General features: G+C 35.1%; 1 long non-coding RNA gene across 2 annotated transcripts; it reads left to right on the top strand.

Annotated features, from left to right (window-relative positions):
* The first annotated feature begins 6,544 nt into the window (after positions 1 to 6,544).
* On the top strand, positions 6,545 to 17,427 carry LOC132734914 (uncharacterized). Of its 2 annotated transcripts, none has more exons than XR_009626382.1 (5): positions 6,545 to 7,374; positions 8,207 to 8,393; positions 9,964 to 10,070; positions 10,235 to 10,345; positions 15,277 to 17,427. It is a non-coding gene; the product is annotated as an uncharacterized LOC132734914 (long non-coding RNA). The 2 variants fall into 2 exon arrangements; XR_009626383.1 differs by lacking the exon at positions 15,277 to 17,427 and adding an exon at positions 13,603 to 13,629 and having other exon boundaries at positions 6,546 to 7,374.
* Positions 17,428 to 17,914: the final 487 nt, after the last annotated feature.

A 17,914-nucleotide genomic window follows, 5' to 3' on the forward strand; every position in this document is an offset into this window, starting at 1 on the left:
AATGAAGGTGGAATACAGAAAAATAACCATCTCACAGGTTCCTGGCACTTGATATTAAGTAAATCATATAACAGGCATGGTCATTGTACTAGTTACTTCCCCTGAAATAGGGTCTTTTTTAAATATTTGATTAAATACAAAGTAACCGCAGTATTCACTTTTCGAAGTTAACGTTTAATGCGAAATACTCCATATTTTAAGAAAATAAAAGGAAACGCTTTAATGCGGATCACATAAAAAATCTTAAGGGGGCAGGGGACATATTCGTATGATGGCCCCGGTCAAATTTTTTAATAACTCAGACATGGTGTTTTGAAGTTACTGATAACTTCTGATATTTCTCTGTCATTGTAATTCTTTCTTGTTTGTGTGTAGGAAATGAGATATATTTTTGGGTTTTTACCCGAAACTAAGCATTTTGGTAGCTTTGTATGTATTTCTGACTCTCCGAATGGAGGTGAAAAAGTTAAAAATCAAGCTTTGACAGTTGGCGCCAAACAAGTAAGAAATTTCAGATAAATTTTGTGAAAAATCTAAACGTATGACAGACACTTTATTTGTCATTTCTGAAAATGCTATAGCTTGCACTGCGTGTTACTGATATTTTTAAAGGAATCGGGCGGATTCTGGAGTATGCTGCACCTTCATGAAGATTGCCCATATTGGTATTTTTTTAGGTGTGATTTTGGCTGGGTGGGGGTAAATATAAATTGCTGTCAGTCATTTTTTGAAGGAGCAATGCATGCAAACTATTATTTTCTTCAATGTATGTCATATATCATTGAATAATGCTGTGCAACTGGTTATCTGCCTGTGAAACAGATTTTGAAATATTTGGAATTGTGTTTCTGGTCACACTGAAATACAAATTTTTCATTTTTAGGTCCCCTGCCCCCTTAAGGAAATTTTCAAATTTATAAAATGTGTTGGAATTGACCCAAATGTGCCCATAAACATTCCTTCTACATTTGTTAGTCAAAATTTGAAGTGACTGGTAGGATTTATCAAGTTATGTAGAGTAAGTAGACTGTCAAGTCAAGGGAGGTAATAAAAATTTGGAATTTTGGCAAACACTGTACTTCACAGAATGTGCACATTTATCCAGATTTAACAGTTTTATATTGTGCAAATTGACATAATAATGCATAATTGAGCACTTTTAATTGTTACAAATGTATATAATGTCATATAAGTCAAACAGTGGTATTCATTTACTGCATTTTTTCAGGTGTATGCCAGAAATAAATGGGGTTGGTTTGCTGTAAAATTCATTTTGGGGGACATTAATGTGGCTGTAATATTGTTTTTTCTTTTGCTATAATCTCCCTTTCCCAAAAGACTTTAAATACTCTGAAAATACTTTATGGTATTTAAATGAAGGTGGGAATACAGAAAAAATACGCATCTCACAGGTTCCTGGTTTTTGGGACTTTTATTCAAGTAAATTTGATATATAACATATAAGGCATGGTCATTGTACTAGTTACTTCCCTGAAATAGGGTTTTTTTTTAAAATATTTGATTTAATACAAAGTAAATTTTTCGAAAGTATCCGTACTTACTTTTCGAATTTTTTATTTTTTTAATGCGAAATACTCGCATATTTTTAGAAAATAAAAGGAAACGCTTTAATGCGGATCGAAACATAAAAAATTTAAGGGGGGCAGGGGACATATTCGATACTGATGGCCAGCGGTCAAATTTTTTAATAACTCAGAACATGGGTGTTTTTGAAGGTACTGGATAAAATTTTTTTTTTTTTTTCTGATAATTTCTCTGTCAATTGTAATTCTTCTCTTTTGTTGTGTTACGGAAATGGGAAGATATATTTTTTTGTGGTTTTTACTCCTGAAACTAAAGCATTTTGGTAGCTTTGTATGTATTTCTGACTCTCGCGAATGGAGGTGGAAAAAGTTAAAAATCAAGCTTTGGACAGTTTGGCGCCAAACAAGTAAAAAATTTCAGATAAAATTTTTTTTTTTTGTGAGAAAATCTTAAACGTATGACAGACACTTTAATTTGTCATTTTCTGAAAATGTAATAGATTGGCACTGCCGTTGTTACTGGGATAGTTTTAAAAGGAGAACGGGGCGGATTCTGGAGTATGCTTGCACCCTTCATGAAGGATTGCCCCATATTGGATATTTTTAGGTGTGATTTTGGCTGGGTGGGGGTAAATAATAAATTGCTGTCAGTCATTTTTTGAAGGAGCAATGCATGCAAACTATTATTTTCTTCAATGTATGTCATATATCATTGAATAATGCTGTGCAACTGGTTATCTGCCTGTGAAACAGATTTTGAAATATTTGGAATTGTGTTTCTGGTCACACTGAAATACAAATTTTTTCATTTTTAGGTCCCCTGCCCCCTTAAGGAAATTTTCAAATTTATAAAATGTGTTGGAATTGACCCAAATGTGCCCATAAACATTCCTTCTACATTTGTTAGTCAAAATTTGAAGTGACTGGTAGGATTTATCAAGTTATGTAGAGTAAGTAGACTGTAAAATCAAGGGAGGTAATAAAAATTTGGAATTTTGGCAAACACTGTACTTCACAGAATGTGCACATTTATCCAGATTTAACAGTTTTATATTGTGCAAATTGACATAATAATGCATAATTGAGCACTTTTAATTGTTACAAATGTATATAATGTCATATAAGTCAACAGTGGTATCTTTACTGCACTTTCAGGTGTATGCCAGAATAAATGGGGTCTGGTTTCCTGTAAAATTCATTTTGGGACATTAAATGTGGCTGTAATATTGTTTTTCTTGCTATAATCTCTTTCCAAAAGACTTTAAATACTCTGAAAATACTTTATGGTATTTAAATGAAGGTGGAATACAGAAAAATAACCATCTCACAGGTTCCTGGCACTTGATATTAAGTAAATCATATAACAGGCATGGTCATTGTACTAGTTACTTCCCCTGAAATAGGGTCTTTTTTAAATATTTGATTAAATACAAAGTAACCGCAGTATTCACTTTTCGAAGTTAACGTTTAATGCGAAATACTCCATATTTTAAGAAAATAAAAGGAAACGCTTTAATGCGGATCACATAAAAAATCTTAAGGGGGCAGGGGACATATTCGTATGATGGCCCCGGTCAAATTTTTTAATAACTCAGACATGGTGTTTTGAAGTTACTGATAACTTCTGATATTTCTCTGTCATTGTAATTCTTTCTTGTTTGTGTGTAGGAAATGAGATATATTTTTGGGTTTTTACCCGAAACTAAGCATTTTGGTAGCTTTGTATGTATTTCTGACTCTCCGAATGGAGGTGAAAAAGTTAAAAATCAAGCTTTGACAGTTGGCGCCAAACAAGTAAGAAATTTCAGATAAATTTTGTGAAAAATCTAAACGTATGACAGACACTTTATTTGTCATTTCTGAAAATGCTATAGCTTGCACTGCGTGTTACTGATATTTTTAAAGGAATCGGGCGGATTCTGGAGTATGCTGCACCTTCATGAAGATTGCCCATATTGGTATTTTTTTAGGTGTGATTTTGGCTGGGTGGGGGTAAATATAAATTGCTGTCAGTCATTTTTTGAAGGAGCAATGCATGCAAACTATTATTTTCTTCAATGTATGTCATATATCATTGAATAATGCTGTGCAACTGGTTATCTGCCTGTGAAACAGATTTTGAAATATTTGGAATTGTGTTTCTGGTCACACTGAAATACAAATTTTTTCATTTTTAGGTCCCCTGCCCCCTTAAGGAAATTTTCAAATTTATAAAATGTGTTGGAATTGACCCAAATGTGCCCATAAACATTCCTTCTACATTTGTTAGTCAAAATTTGAAGTGACTGGTAGGATTTATCAAGTTATGTAGAGTAAGTAGACTGTAAAATCAAGGGAGGTAATAAAAATTTGGAATTTTGGCAAACACTGTACTTCACAGAATGTGCACATTTATCCAGATTTAACAGTTTTATATTGTGCAAATTGACATAATAATGCATAATTGAGCACTTTTAATTGTTACAAATGTATATAATGTCATATAAGTCAACAGTGGTATCTTTACTGCACTTTCAGGTGTATGCCAGAATAAATGGGGTCTGGTTTCCTGTAAAATTCATTTTGGGACATTAAATGTGGCTGTAATATTGTTTTTCTTGCTATAATCTCTTTCCAAAAGACTTTAAATACTCTGAAAATACTTTATGGTATTTAAATGAAGGTGGAATACAGAAAAATAACCATCTCACAGGTTCCTGGCACTTGATATTAAGTAAATCATATAACAGGCATGGTCATTGTACTAGTTACTTCCCCTGAAATAGGGTCTTTTTTAAATATTTGATTAAATACAAAGTAACCGCAGTATTCACTTTTCGAAGTTAACGTTTAATGCGAAATACTCCATATTTTAAGAAAATAAAAGGAAACGCTTTAATGCGGATCACATAAAAAATCTTAAGGGGGCAGGGGACATATTCGTATGATGGCCCCGGTCAAATTTTTTAATAACTCAGACATGGTGTTTTGAAGTTACTGATAACTTCTGATATTTCTCTGTCATTGTAATTCTTTCTTGTTTGTGTGTAGGAAATGAGATATATTTTTGGGTTTTTACCCGAAACTAAGCATTTTGGTAGCTTTGTATGTATTTCTGACTCTCCGAATGGAGGTGAAAAAGTTAAAAATCAAGCTTTGACAGTTGGCGCCAAACAAGTAAGAAATTTCAGATAAATTTTGTGAAAAATCTAAACGTATGACAGACACTTTATTTGTCATTTCTGAAAATGCTATAGCTTGCACTGCGTGTTACTGATATTTTTAAAGGAATCGGGCGGATTCTGGAGTATGCTGCACCTTCATGAAGATTGCCCATATTGGTATTTTTTTAGGTGTGATTTTGGCTGGGTGGGGGTAAATATAAATTGCTGTCAGTCATTTTTTGAAGGAGCAATGCATGCAAACTATTATTTTCTTCAATGTATGTCATATATCATTGAATAATGCTGTGCAACTGGTTATCTGCCTGTGAAACAGATTTTGAAATATTTGGAATTGTGTTTCTGGTCACACTGAAATACAAATTTTTTCATTTTTAGGTCCCCTGCCCCCTAATATTCTGATTCCGCAGCATTCGATTGATTATGCAGTATGACGGAATCGCCCGAATTGTCACGATTGCAATCGGAACTATATCGGCTATTATCCTTAATCCGAAGAGTGACGAAAAAGGCCGTAAAGTTGCGATTGGCACGATTTCAGCTGGTTTCCCGTTCAAACATGCACTTACAAATGGAAGCAGAAAACCACCTAACCGGAATAGGTTTTCCATATGAAATGGCTTGCAGCCGTGGCTGCAAGCCAAAAAGGATTGGAGCACCACACTAAATACCGTATTCCGGTATATACCGGACAAGGCGCTTGAATGATAAAATGCTAAAATCTTGCTTTTTCACCCAACGGAATGAACTTTAAAACGTCTAATTCATCTTTTCACACCGATTTATGTCTGATAATGAATGAAAAATGTAAAAATCGGCGAAAAAAACGATATTTGTCTATTTTGTGATCATGATTTCTGCAAGCGTCTACAGGTATTGCTCCAATCCTGTATTGAGTTAAATCCCATCGCCACAGCGCATGTTGTTTACAACGTGGGGTACCTAACGGGGAAATTTAGTGTATATATTACCCGTCTGGCTCGGTCATTTCTTTCGGGGGACCAATATCCAATCAAAAACAAGGAAAAAATCTGGAAGGGTAATAAAGTTTTATATACACGGCTGCTCTGAATTCATGGAGAAATCTCACTTTTATCTGAAGAAAAAGAAGTTTGCAGTATTATAAATTCGTTATAAAGATTGCTGAAAGGTTATATGGTCATATATAAACAGCTGTTTGTAATATAACCCTCGCCTAGCGGCTCGGGCTATATTTACAAACAGCCGTTTATATAGGGCCATATAACCTGTCAGCAATCTTTATAACTAATATTATACACATAATTACTCCCTGGCGTAAATCTTAGTACTTAAATACTACGATTCAACAAATAAGCTTTCCAATAATTGACCAATTTCAATGTCGACATTTATTTATTGAGGGAGAAAATAATAATGTTATACATGCTATGGTTGATTTCTGTTCCCGTACCAAAAGGAAAAGTTTGCCGCAAACTCGCCGCAACTTTGCCGCAAATTCGCTGCAAACCTTTTAGTTCGCCGAAACACTGTGTCAAGAGTTTGCCAGATATCGCCACTAGTGGCAACTCTGTAGCAAACATTTGGCGACTTTGCGGCAAATTCACCAGAATATTAAGTAGTTCGCCAAAAGTTTGCCAGAAACTTTCAGTGGAAAACTAATTTGCCAGAGATTGCCAGAATCTTTCTATGAAAAAAAATATTCACTGAAAGTTCACCAGAAACTTTTCTATAAAAACAAGTTTGCCAGATAATCGCCACAAACACATCAGTTCTGAAAGTTAATCAACTTTGTTCAGTAAATAACTATTTTGCCAAGGAATTATACTATTATGCACATATAAAAAAAGTCCTTCATGTACCTACCTATATATAACCTACCTACCTACCTACCTACCTACCCAACCCTATTTTAATGGGTCGAGAAGTGGAAACAAACATATTTTTATTTTTTGCCTAAGAGTTATCAAATTGAAACATCATATGTATCATGGAGGGTATTATAGTTCACAATAACAGTTAAAAAATTATAAGGTAGAAGACCCATAATGAAATCGGCAATCTTCGACAATTACCGCCATATCTCGCGATTTATCGTAACGAACTTCGTTTTTTTACGTATAAAGTCGGAATTCTAATAATAGCGGATATCCCCGGTCACGTGGTAGTATTCCCCAAGAAAATGACGTAATTTCCGTAGATATCTAACATGGCGTCTTACAGGCGTGATACGCTCGGTCGATTAAAAAAAAGTGTAAAAAGATGCAGAAAACCCAAGTATCCCGACTTAATTATAGAACATAACTATAGTGCAGGTAACCAGTATTACGGGTCAAACAAACCAGCTCTACAAAACATCAACTCTTCCTAAATCGGTTGATAATGAGGGTTGGAAAAAGGGAAGAAGAATCGTTGAGACTCGAGTTTGGCGTGTTACGGTCAACCCTAAGATTTTGTAAAAAATGTAGACTTGGACCAGTAGGCTACCATTAACTTTTGACAACATGTTGAACAGGTGAATTTAAACAGGGTGTGTCTGGATATTTGTATGTGAAATGTCGAAACACAGAAATTATGCGGTCATGTGAATTGTGTTCCCTATGGAAAAACACAGACTCTAGTAGTAGAAGATTGAAGACCTGGGAAAGTTGGAATGCCATGTTTCGTTGTCAACACAAAATTAGGACCAGGTAAGCGATTAATGTATTGCATCATACTTTAGATTAACAACAGATTATATATAGTTTTATCAAGGTATGCTTCACTTTACTTCATGGCATGTTCGATGAATAAATTAATTTAAATACGAGCGTGTCAGATTCCTGGCACGATTATTGGTGGACTTTCCCTACGGGGTTATCTTCAGCGTTCATGTCATGTCATAGTATATTAACGGGTACGCTGAAGACCTTAAGCTAACCAAAATGAATATACATTTATCAGTGTTTATCTACTTGTCTTCCAATGATGTAAAATTATGCGGACCAAATTTATGTTTCAGATTTATAAATAATTAATTTATTATACAGAATACATGTATCTTGTTTGTGTTGAGGCTTGAGCTGTAAAACACTACTCCTTATTGTGAAAGAAGTGGCTAGCCGTACGGGCCCGTACGGCTAGCCAAAAGTTCTAGCCGTACGTGACTCACGTACTCCATTTAATTTTGAAAAGTGCCGTACGGCTAGCCAATACAGTGTGTCCTGGCTAGTCGTACATGACTCACGTACGGCTAGAACTTTTGGCTAGCCGTACGGGCCTGTACAGCAATTTTTATTAAGACATTACAGAATCATACATGTACATTATATAAAAGACACAGTTTTCACTAGGCTGCCAATACCCACAGTCACAGTAATATTCAACATACAATGTACATGAGGCAGCTAAAAATAGCTCTATATAAATTTATGCAATGTGTTATTATCATGGTTATGTAAATTACAATCCATGTGAAGTTTTTTTTGACAAAATATTTGTATACTTAAATGAAATAATTTGTTTCTTTTCATTTTCTTACAGCAATGATTGATAGTGTAGGTGGGCCGGTGAGGGGAGGGTCAACAATTTGTTGTCAACACTCAATATACCAACAATTGGAAATAAAAACATGAAAAGAAATGGAGAGACGTGTTGGAAATATCATTGAGACAGTGGCTTCTATCTGTCTATGTCGACAGAATCTGCTGCGAAAGATCAAGGAAATTGAGTAAGACACATTTACAATGATATTTTCGAAATAACATGTAATTGAATTGGAAGAATTTGAAAAATTATTTTGTAATTATTATGTCTATGCAGCTTATCATGGTATAATCCTATATTGCTGGTATACTCGTGGTTTAGGGAACCAAAGAATATTATACAATCCATATATATATGAGAAAAGAATTTTTAAACAATGGCTTTGTTGTTTTTGCATGTTACTCTATATTCATGTACATATTTCTTTTTGTGCCCCCACGTTAGTGGCGGGCATTTAGATTTACCCTTGTCCGTCTGTCCGTCCGTCCTTCCGTTCGTCCTTCTGTCCGTCCGTTCACTTTTGTGTCGCACGTAACTCAAAAAGTATTTGACCTAGAGTCATGAAACTTTACAGGAATGGTGATCAGCATGTGTAGTTGTGCACCTGGGTATTTTGGTCTGGATATTTTTAGTATTTTCAGAGTTATTGCCCTTGACTTAGTAAAATTTTGCAATGTTCAACTTGTGTCGCATGTAACTCAAAATTTATTTGACCTTCAGTCATGAAACTTTACAGGAATGTTGATCAGCATGTGTAGTTGTGCACCTGGGTATTTTCGTCTGGATATTTTTAATATTTTCAGAGTTATTGCCCTTGACTTAGTAAAATTTTGCAATTTTCAACTTGTGACGTGTCGCACGTAACTCAAAAAGTATTTGACCTAGAGTCATGAAACTTTACAGGAATGTTGATCAGAATGTGTAGTTGTGCACCTGGGTATTTTCGTGTGCATATGTTTAGTATTTTTAGAGTTATTGCCCTTGACTTAGTAAAATTTTGCAATTTTCAACTTGTGTCGCACATAACTCAAAAAGTATTTGACCTAGAGTCATGAAACATTACAGGAATGTTGATCATCATGTGTAGTTGTGCACCTGGGTATTTTCGTCTGGATATTTTTAATATTTTCAGAGTTATTGCCCTTGACTAAGTAAAATTTGGCAATTTTCAACATGTGTCGCACATAACTCAAAAAGTATTTGACCTAGAGTCATGTAACTTTACAGGAATATTGATTAGCATGTGCAGTTGTGCACCAGGTATTTTCGTCTGGATTTATTTAGTATTTTTAGAGTTATTGCCTGTCACTTAGAAAATTTTTGCAATTTTCAACTTGTGTCGAAAGTTTCTCAAAAAGGATTTGAAATAGACAAACCTTATGGGCAGGTTGCTCAGCATATTTTAGATTTGCACCTGGGGTTTCGCTTGTGGATTTATCCAGTATTTGTAGAGTTATTTCCCTTGACTTAGTAAAAAGATTGACAGAACAGTGTTGCGGTGGGGGCACCCGTGTCCTATGGACACATTTCTAGTTTCAAAATAACATGAATGTGTAATTGTTTTTTAAAAAAAGTATTTATTTCTACATGACAAACTGGGTCCGCCTGGGCTCCTTGCCATTGGTACTTGTTGCTGGGTCATATGGGGGTTGCGTTCATTGAACGTCGCCTTTCCTTGTTGATCTTGTTTATCATATTTTACCTTCATTGGTTTAAGACTAAAATTCTTATTAAATACATGCATTCTTTTTAAGGGATGTGCATCATGAAGAATCAATGGTATCAGAACACAACATCATGGAAGATCTTATTGACAAGATCTTGGAGGATGTCCTTTGCCAGATGCCTCGCCAGCACTAAAGTGAGTACTGGTAGTTTGTTTTCTGTATTTTGTTTATTTACGAAAGTAAAGGACTATGCAAAACTGACTGGTGTTGTTGAACTGTTTGTGTTATGTCAGTTGCTTCAATATATGAATATCTCTCCATATACTGTTTGTACATATGTATTTTTTTTTTATTCAAGGTCTATTCTTCAGTCAGATGCTACAGTTACAAATGACAGTGAATGGTCAGATTTATACAATTGTGATGAACAATCCTCAACAATACATCAAACAAAAATTGCTATTAAACTGTAAGTTGAAATCTATGAGGTTTTTTTATATATATTTATAATCATGGTGTAGCAATTAAATGATAATACTGTGATAATTTTGTAATGCTATTTGGGGTCGTCTTCAATAGAAACAATTTGATGTGTCTTCATGTGATGAATAATCGATATGCAGTCCGAATTATTTCATAAAAGTGATTGCTAAAATTGGTCAGGAAAAAGTTGTGCAATCAGCATTAATAACAGTGTTTCTGCCAGCTCTGATTTTCTGAGGGTCTTTTATGACCCCCTGTATGATATTTTAGGGGTCATTTCAAATTCATAAGGGTCATGCCAATAAATTTAACAAAAATGTAAAAAAAAAAAACAGGTTACACTTTATATGTTTTATTTACAATATTTTGTATATTTTTCGTGAAGAAATTGGTCAATCTCTGCTATTTTGGATTATTTGTCATCCAATAATAACGCTGTATTTCTTAAAAATTATGTGTGTTAATTATACCCCCGCACAACAAAGTTGTAAGGGGGGTATACTGGAATCAGCTTGTCCGTCCGTCCGGCTGTCCGTCCGGCCGTCCGTCCGTCCGGCCGTCGGTTTTTTCTTGTCCGCCCAATAACTTAAGATTCCTTTGACCCTTAGTCTTCATATTTGGCATGGAGGTTAGTCATGATTAGTATATGACCCCTATTGATTTTGAGGTCACTAGGTCAAAGGTCAAGGTCACAGGGGCCTTGACTTCAAAAAGCTTGTCCGCCCAATAACTTAAGATTCCTTTGACCTACAGTCTTCATATTTGGTATGGAGGTTAGTCATGATTAATAGATGACCCCTATTGATTTTGAGGTCACCAGGTCAAAGGTCAAGGTCACAGGGGCCTTGACTTCAAAAAGCTTGTCCGCCCAATAACTTAAGATTCCTTTGACCTACAGTCTTCATATTTGGCATGGAGGTTAGTCATGATTAGTAGATGACCCCTATTGATTTTGAGGTCACCAGGTCAAAGTTCAAGGTCACAGGGGCCTTGACTTCAAAAAGCTTGTCCGCCCAATAACTTAAGATTCTTTTGACCCACAGTCTTCATATTTGGCATGGAGGTTAATCATGATTAGTAGATGACCCCTATTGATTTTGAGGTCACCAGGTCAAAGGTCAAGGTCACAGGGGCCTTGACTTCAAAAAGCTTGTCCGCCCAATAACTTAAGATTCCTTTGACCCACAGTCTTCATATTTGGCATGGAGGTTAGTCATGATTAGTAGATGACCCCTATTGATTTTGAGGTCACCAGGTCAAAGGTCAAGGTCACAGGGGCTTTGACTTCAAAAAGCTTGTCCGCCCAATAATTTAAGATTCCTTTGACCCACAGTCTTCATATTTGGAATGGAGGTTAGTCATGATTAGTAGATGACCCCTATTGATTTTGAGGTCACCAGGTCAAAGGTCAAGGTCACAGGGACTTTGACTTCAAAAAGTTTGTCTGCCCAATAACTTTAGATTCCTTTGACCCACAGTCTTCATATTTGGCATGGATGTTGATCATGATTAGTAGATGACCCCTTTTGATTTTGAGGTCACTGGATCAAAGGTCAAGGTCATAGGGACTTTGACTTCAAAAAGTTTGTCCACCCATTAACTTAAGATTCCTTTGACCCACAGTCTTCATATTTGGCATGGATGTTCATCATGACTATAAGGTGACCCCTATTGATTTTGAGGTCACTGGGTCAAAGGTCAAGGTCACAGGGACCTTGACAAAAAAAGAGAAGCTTTTCTTCTCAATTGCTAAAGAATGTCCTGTCCGCAATGTATTGATTTTGACATTTTCACATTTGAAGCATGTACAATACATAACTTAGCAATGCACTGGCTTAGTAACCTCAGATTTGGCAGGGAGGTTGTCCTTGAGCTCTAAATGGCCACTGTTTATTCTGACAAAGTGGTATGCGGGGGTATTCACGCCATGATAGTGGCAGTTCTAGTTTTCATAGAAGAAAGAAAGTCGATACTATATTGAAATTCGTTCATAGTCGCCTTCTAATTTTCATAGTGCTTCGTAGTACCGCCTAGTGACGTAATCAAGGGCCAAATAAAGCTTGACACTAACTATGTTAGTGTTCATCCTTAGCTGTTTTACAGAAATTAGAAACATTCTCCTGTCGCTATCGCTCCCTTCGAAGTTTCTAATTTCTGTAGAACAGCACAGATGAACACTAACATATACGCAGACTGCATTTTCCAGCAGACAGTTATTCGTTCGCAGAATATGACGACAACAAAATAAATAATTTTGTCTGGGCGCTTTCAATATATGCAGTAACGTATAAATGCAAGCGTTTATTAACTAGTTGAAATTGGCTAAATGCCGGACCACGGACCCGGTAAATTTCATTTCTCATTAAAATTATAGTGGAGCCCACGGTAAACATTCCGTACATTTTTATACTGAATTGACGGTTTACAATCTCCACGCAGTGATCTCCCCTCAATGCTTCGGCGTAGATCTCTGCCACCAAGGTCCCGATATATCAGAAGTTCTGATATACTATATTTTTTTCAAAAATTGTTTTATTTACTGCTTTTATCTATCAGTTAAGTTGTTTCTCATTGATTAAACAATGTTTATGGATAAATAAATAAATAATATGAATATTTAGAAATAATTTTAAAATTATGAGAATATTTTCTACCGAGACAATATTTTGATATTTTATATTTTTTAGCTTTTGAATTTATTTTTCGTTATTTTGTACACTTTTGATAATTTTTTGATAAACTATATCGAACGTAGGCACTAAAAGTTAAAAATAAAACAGAAAGAGAAAAATGACGTTAGATTTTCTATGTAACGGTCGATATTTACATTTGAATTTCGACGTTACGTCATGTGACTTTCATCATCATGTGACGTCTTTGAAGGCAGTGATTACAATTCTGCCAAGGGAGGTAATCACTGTGAGGAGTTTGGACGGTTTATAGTCTGTATATCTGACTTGTGTTGAAATCAGCGACGGTGAAATTCTTGCGTCACAAAATACGCACTAACTAAATTTCATTGCGTCATGGCTGAAAATGTGCGCCAAAAACGCAAAAACGCGCTCTGGCAGAAACACTGTTAATAATTAACAAAACTAATTCTAGTATGAACATTGTGTTACATTAATTATAAATAAGTTATTGTCAATTCATTGGTGTAGTTTCTCAATATTTGTCAATATTACGTTTAAAGATGAATTTTAAATTACAGAAAATATTTTTGAAATATTTTTACAATTACAGTTCTCACAGACTGTCAAAGGTTGAAAATCAGAAGTTGTCCACATCTTGAAAAACCTCACAGCTGATTAAGACTTTCCCCGAAATTTCCCTGTAAAACCAGCAGTGGTATGTCCAATTCAGTAGATACTGACTGGCACAAAAGAGGATTTGACAGTTTAACATGTAAGTAAAATAAGATTATTTTTATGCCCCCACAATGTGGGAGCATATAACGTTGCACTTGTCAGTTCGTCCCAAAATCTTGTGAACGCAACTCCTCTTAAACCGGACGGCAGATTTTGCTTAAACTTACAGGGATGAACAACCTTAATGTGTAGATGGTAGTTAAGGAAATAATTTTCGCTGCGACCAAATTTAACAGAATTATGGCCCTTTGTTGATTTTTTACTATATACTATGTAGAAATTTTGTGAAAGCAACTCCTCTTAAACCGGATGGCAGATTTTGCTTAAACTTCCAGAGATGAACAACCTTAATGTGTAGATGGTAGTAAAGGAAGGAATATTTGCTGCAACCAAATTTAACAGAATTATGGCCCTTTGTTGATTTTTTCACTATATACTATGTAGAAATTTTGTGAACGCAACTCCTCTTTAACCGGATGGCAGATTTTGCTTAAACTTCCAGGGATTAACAAACTTAATGTGTAGATGGTAATAAAGGAACTTTTGCTGCAACCAAATTTAAACAGAATTATGGCCCTTTGTTGATTTTTAGTTTTCAACTTGTGGCACATGTAGTCCAAAAACTATTTGACCTAGAGTCATAAGATTGACAGAACAGTGGCTTGTGGGGGCATCCGTGTCCTATTGACACATTTCTAGTTTTTCTCAGTTATCATGTCAGTAATGATTTAGAATTTGTCAGAAAAGTATCTGTGTATATTTTAACCACTGTTATTGATGTATAATTGAAAAAGTGAGTTTTGCATACAAGTAAGACTGGTTAGTCAACATTGTTTTCTGACAAACAGTGGCATTTAGAAGAAAAATCCTAATGGTTATTTGAATGACCCTGGTTTTAACTTTGAGCTCTGACCAGGCTGTCATGTTCACAGCATGCATCATTTTAGTGTCGCCTCTACGGAGTAGTGGCGACATATAGGGATCATTTCTCCATCGTCTGTCTGTCTGTCCGTCCGTCCGTCACAAAACTTGTCCGGACTACTCCTCAAAAACTACTGGTGCAATTTCATCCAAACTTTAAAGGAATGATCAGTACCAAGTCTTGTTGTGCACTGTCTGTCTGTCTGTCCTACTGTCACAAAACTTGTCCCAACATGAAATTGGCCATCATGAGGCCATGTGATCACTGATCGCTCTTGTTTGTTATTTTGGTGTGTTTTTAACATAATACCTTGATTCTTTAACTAAGTTAGATAAACTTATAATATATGAGCCACTTGTCATTTGTAAATAAATCTAGGTTTTGCAATGCAAATACATGTTCATCCCAACAGATCAAAATCAAGCCAGCACCAGTGTATTGACCAATAAATAATAATTGCCTTTGTGTTTATTTTCTTCATTTGTAGGTGGGCTTTACTAATAGATTACTGCCACTTTATTTCAAGGTGGGGTTTTTGGGGTATCATTCACCTTCAGTGATAGTTCTAGTTTTATTCAGTATAAACATGGTAACATGTAAATGAAAAATAAACCTTCTTTTTTTCAGTGTACTGCATCAATAAACTAAATATGGAGAGTAGCTTAGTCACCAAAGCAGTCAACACCAAAATACACACAATGGCCAGGGCACTGAAACTTGAAAGAGTGAAAGAGTAAAGTAGTGCGTTTTTAGCTTACAAAGTGACATTGCGAGCTTTTGTCTATCATTCCTCCGTAAACTTGATCTTTAAACAACATCTCATAAATTGCCAAGCCAATTTCATGCAAACTTACAATATTGTCTAGTCAGTTTTTGTTTTGCTTGCAATTGTTATATGACATGACTAAGACATTTAGTTTTATTCTTCAGTTATTATGTTTATGTTTGTATAAGACCCAAATATATTGTTAAGATTCATTTTTACACATTTGAAAGCCATTATTGTTCTAGTCAGCTTTTGTTTTGCTTGCAATCGTTATATGACATGACTAAAGACATTTAGTTTTAATCTTTAATAATTATGTCTATATTTGTATAAGACCCAAAAATATTGTTAAGATTCATTTTTACAATTTTAAAAGCCATTATTGCTTTAGTCTGTTTTTGTTTTGCTTGCAATCGTTATATGACATGACTAAAGACATTTAGTTTAAATCTTTAGTTATTATGTCTATGAGGGGCATCCTTGGCCGAGTGATTAAGGTCATTGACTTCAAACCACTTGCCCCTCACCACTGTGGGTTGGAATCCCGACAGGGACTTTGGATTCTTTCATGTGAGGAAGCTATCCAGCTAGCTTAACTGAACGTCGGTGGTTCTACTCAGATACCCGTTCGTGCCTGAAATAATGCAAGGAAGGGCACCTGAACGTCACTATATGACCTATACTGTGTCGATGTGACGTAAAAACCCAAAACAAACAAACAAAAAAATTATGTCTATGAAATTAGTTGTTTGTATAAGACCCAAATATATTGTTGTGATTAATTTTAACAATTTTGAAAGCCATAATTGTTCGTGTCAGATATTGTTTTGCTCACAATCATAATGTTATATGGCATGAGTTTAAATCTGAAGGTATTTTGTCCATGAAATATGCTGTTTGTATAAGACCAAAATATATTTTTGAGATTCATTTTTACAATTTTGAAAGCCATTATTGGTCTAGTTTGTTTTTGCATAACACATAACGCTATTGTTAGTATTTATTGTTATTAATAGTGATTTGTCTAAGTGGATGTCGAAGTATGTATGTTATTCCATGCCAGTTCATGTTTGAATGAAACTTTTTGTCCAGATAGAAGATTTCAAACTGTTACTTTTCTGATTTTTAGCTTTTACAACAATATTATATTTCCCATTTTTGGTGCTAAGAAATACTGCAACATGTGCTGAATAATAGCTATTGTCAAACATTGTTTTTATGCTCCCCGAAAAATTTCGGGGGAGCATATAGTCATCGGGTTGTCTGTCCATCTGTCTGTACGTACATACGAACCCGAATTCGTGTCCAGCCCATAACTTTGTTATTTCAAGTTGGATTTTAAAACTATTTCACAGAAATGATCACCATATTGAGACGACGTGTCGCCCGCAACATTTGGTTCGCTACCTTGAAGTTCAAGGTCACACCGTGACCTTGAACAAAAATTGTGTCCGGCCAATATCTTGGTTATTTGATGTCGGATTTTACAACTATTTCACAGAAATGATCACCATATTGAGGCGATGTGTTGCACACACCATTTGGGTCAATACCTTGAAGGTCAAGGTCGCAACATGACATTGAAGCAAAATGGTGTCCAGCCCATAAATTCGTTATTTGAAGTCGGATTTTACAACTATTTCACCGAAGTGATCACCATATTGAGATGATATGTCACACGCAAACATTTGGGTCATTACCTTGAAGGTCAAGGTCACAGCATGACCTTGAAGCAAAAATGTGTCTGGCCCATAGTGTCGTTATTTGAAGTGTGATTTTACAACTATTTTGGAATTATCAGACTTTGAACTTTGTCTGGAACATAACCCTGAAACTTCAAAAGATATACTTTTCTGTGTCCAAATCCTAGTCGGGGGAGGATCACCCTGGTTCAATAGGCTCTTGTTTTTAATTGATTATTAAGTAATATGAACAATGCATGATAGCATCATAACTAAAGAGTGGAAATTTATGAAAGTCAAATATGTAAAGAATCAGTTGCTAATAAAATGTGTGTGTAAAATTTATCTCTTTTTTTTAACTGGGGAATTAATTTCTTTATTTTACAAATTTATCAAATTTCATTTTATTCTACTGATATGTTTGTAATATTTCTTTTATTTTCTATTGAAAAAATGTGTTAAACCAATATGTATTTGTTTTCTTATAATTCAGCTAGTTTTAATTATTCCAATTTTGAAAAAAATTGTTCGCCAGAACTTTACCAAAATGTTCGCCAAAATATCGCCAGAACATATTTGCTGAAACTGGCAAATATGCAAATGAAGTTCGCGCTGCAGTGTTACCAAAAAGCTTCTGGCGAACCTCCGCAAACTTACTATGCAAATGAAGTTTGCTGCAAATTTGCCGCAAACTTTTGGCGAACATCTGCAAACTTTTACCATGCAAATGAGGTTTGCAGTAAATTTGCCGCAAACAGAAGCTACCGCCCCCTATAGTTTGCGGCAAATTTGCCGCTAACCTCATTAGTTGCGGCAA

The sequence above is a fragment of the Ruditapes philippinarum genome, unplaced genomic scaffold, assembly GCF_026571515.1.
Source record: "Ruditapes philippinarum isolate M1 unplaced genomic scaffold, ASM2657151v2 ctg16370_1_1_1_1, whole genome shotgun sequence".
NCBI classification, from domain to species: Eukaryota; Metazoa; Mollusca; class Bivalvia; order Venerida; family Veneridae; genus Ruditapes; species Ruditapes philippinarum.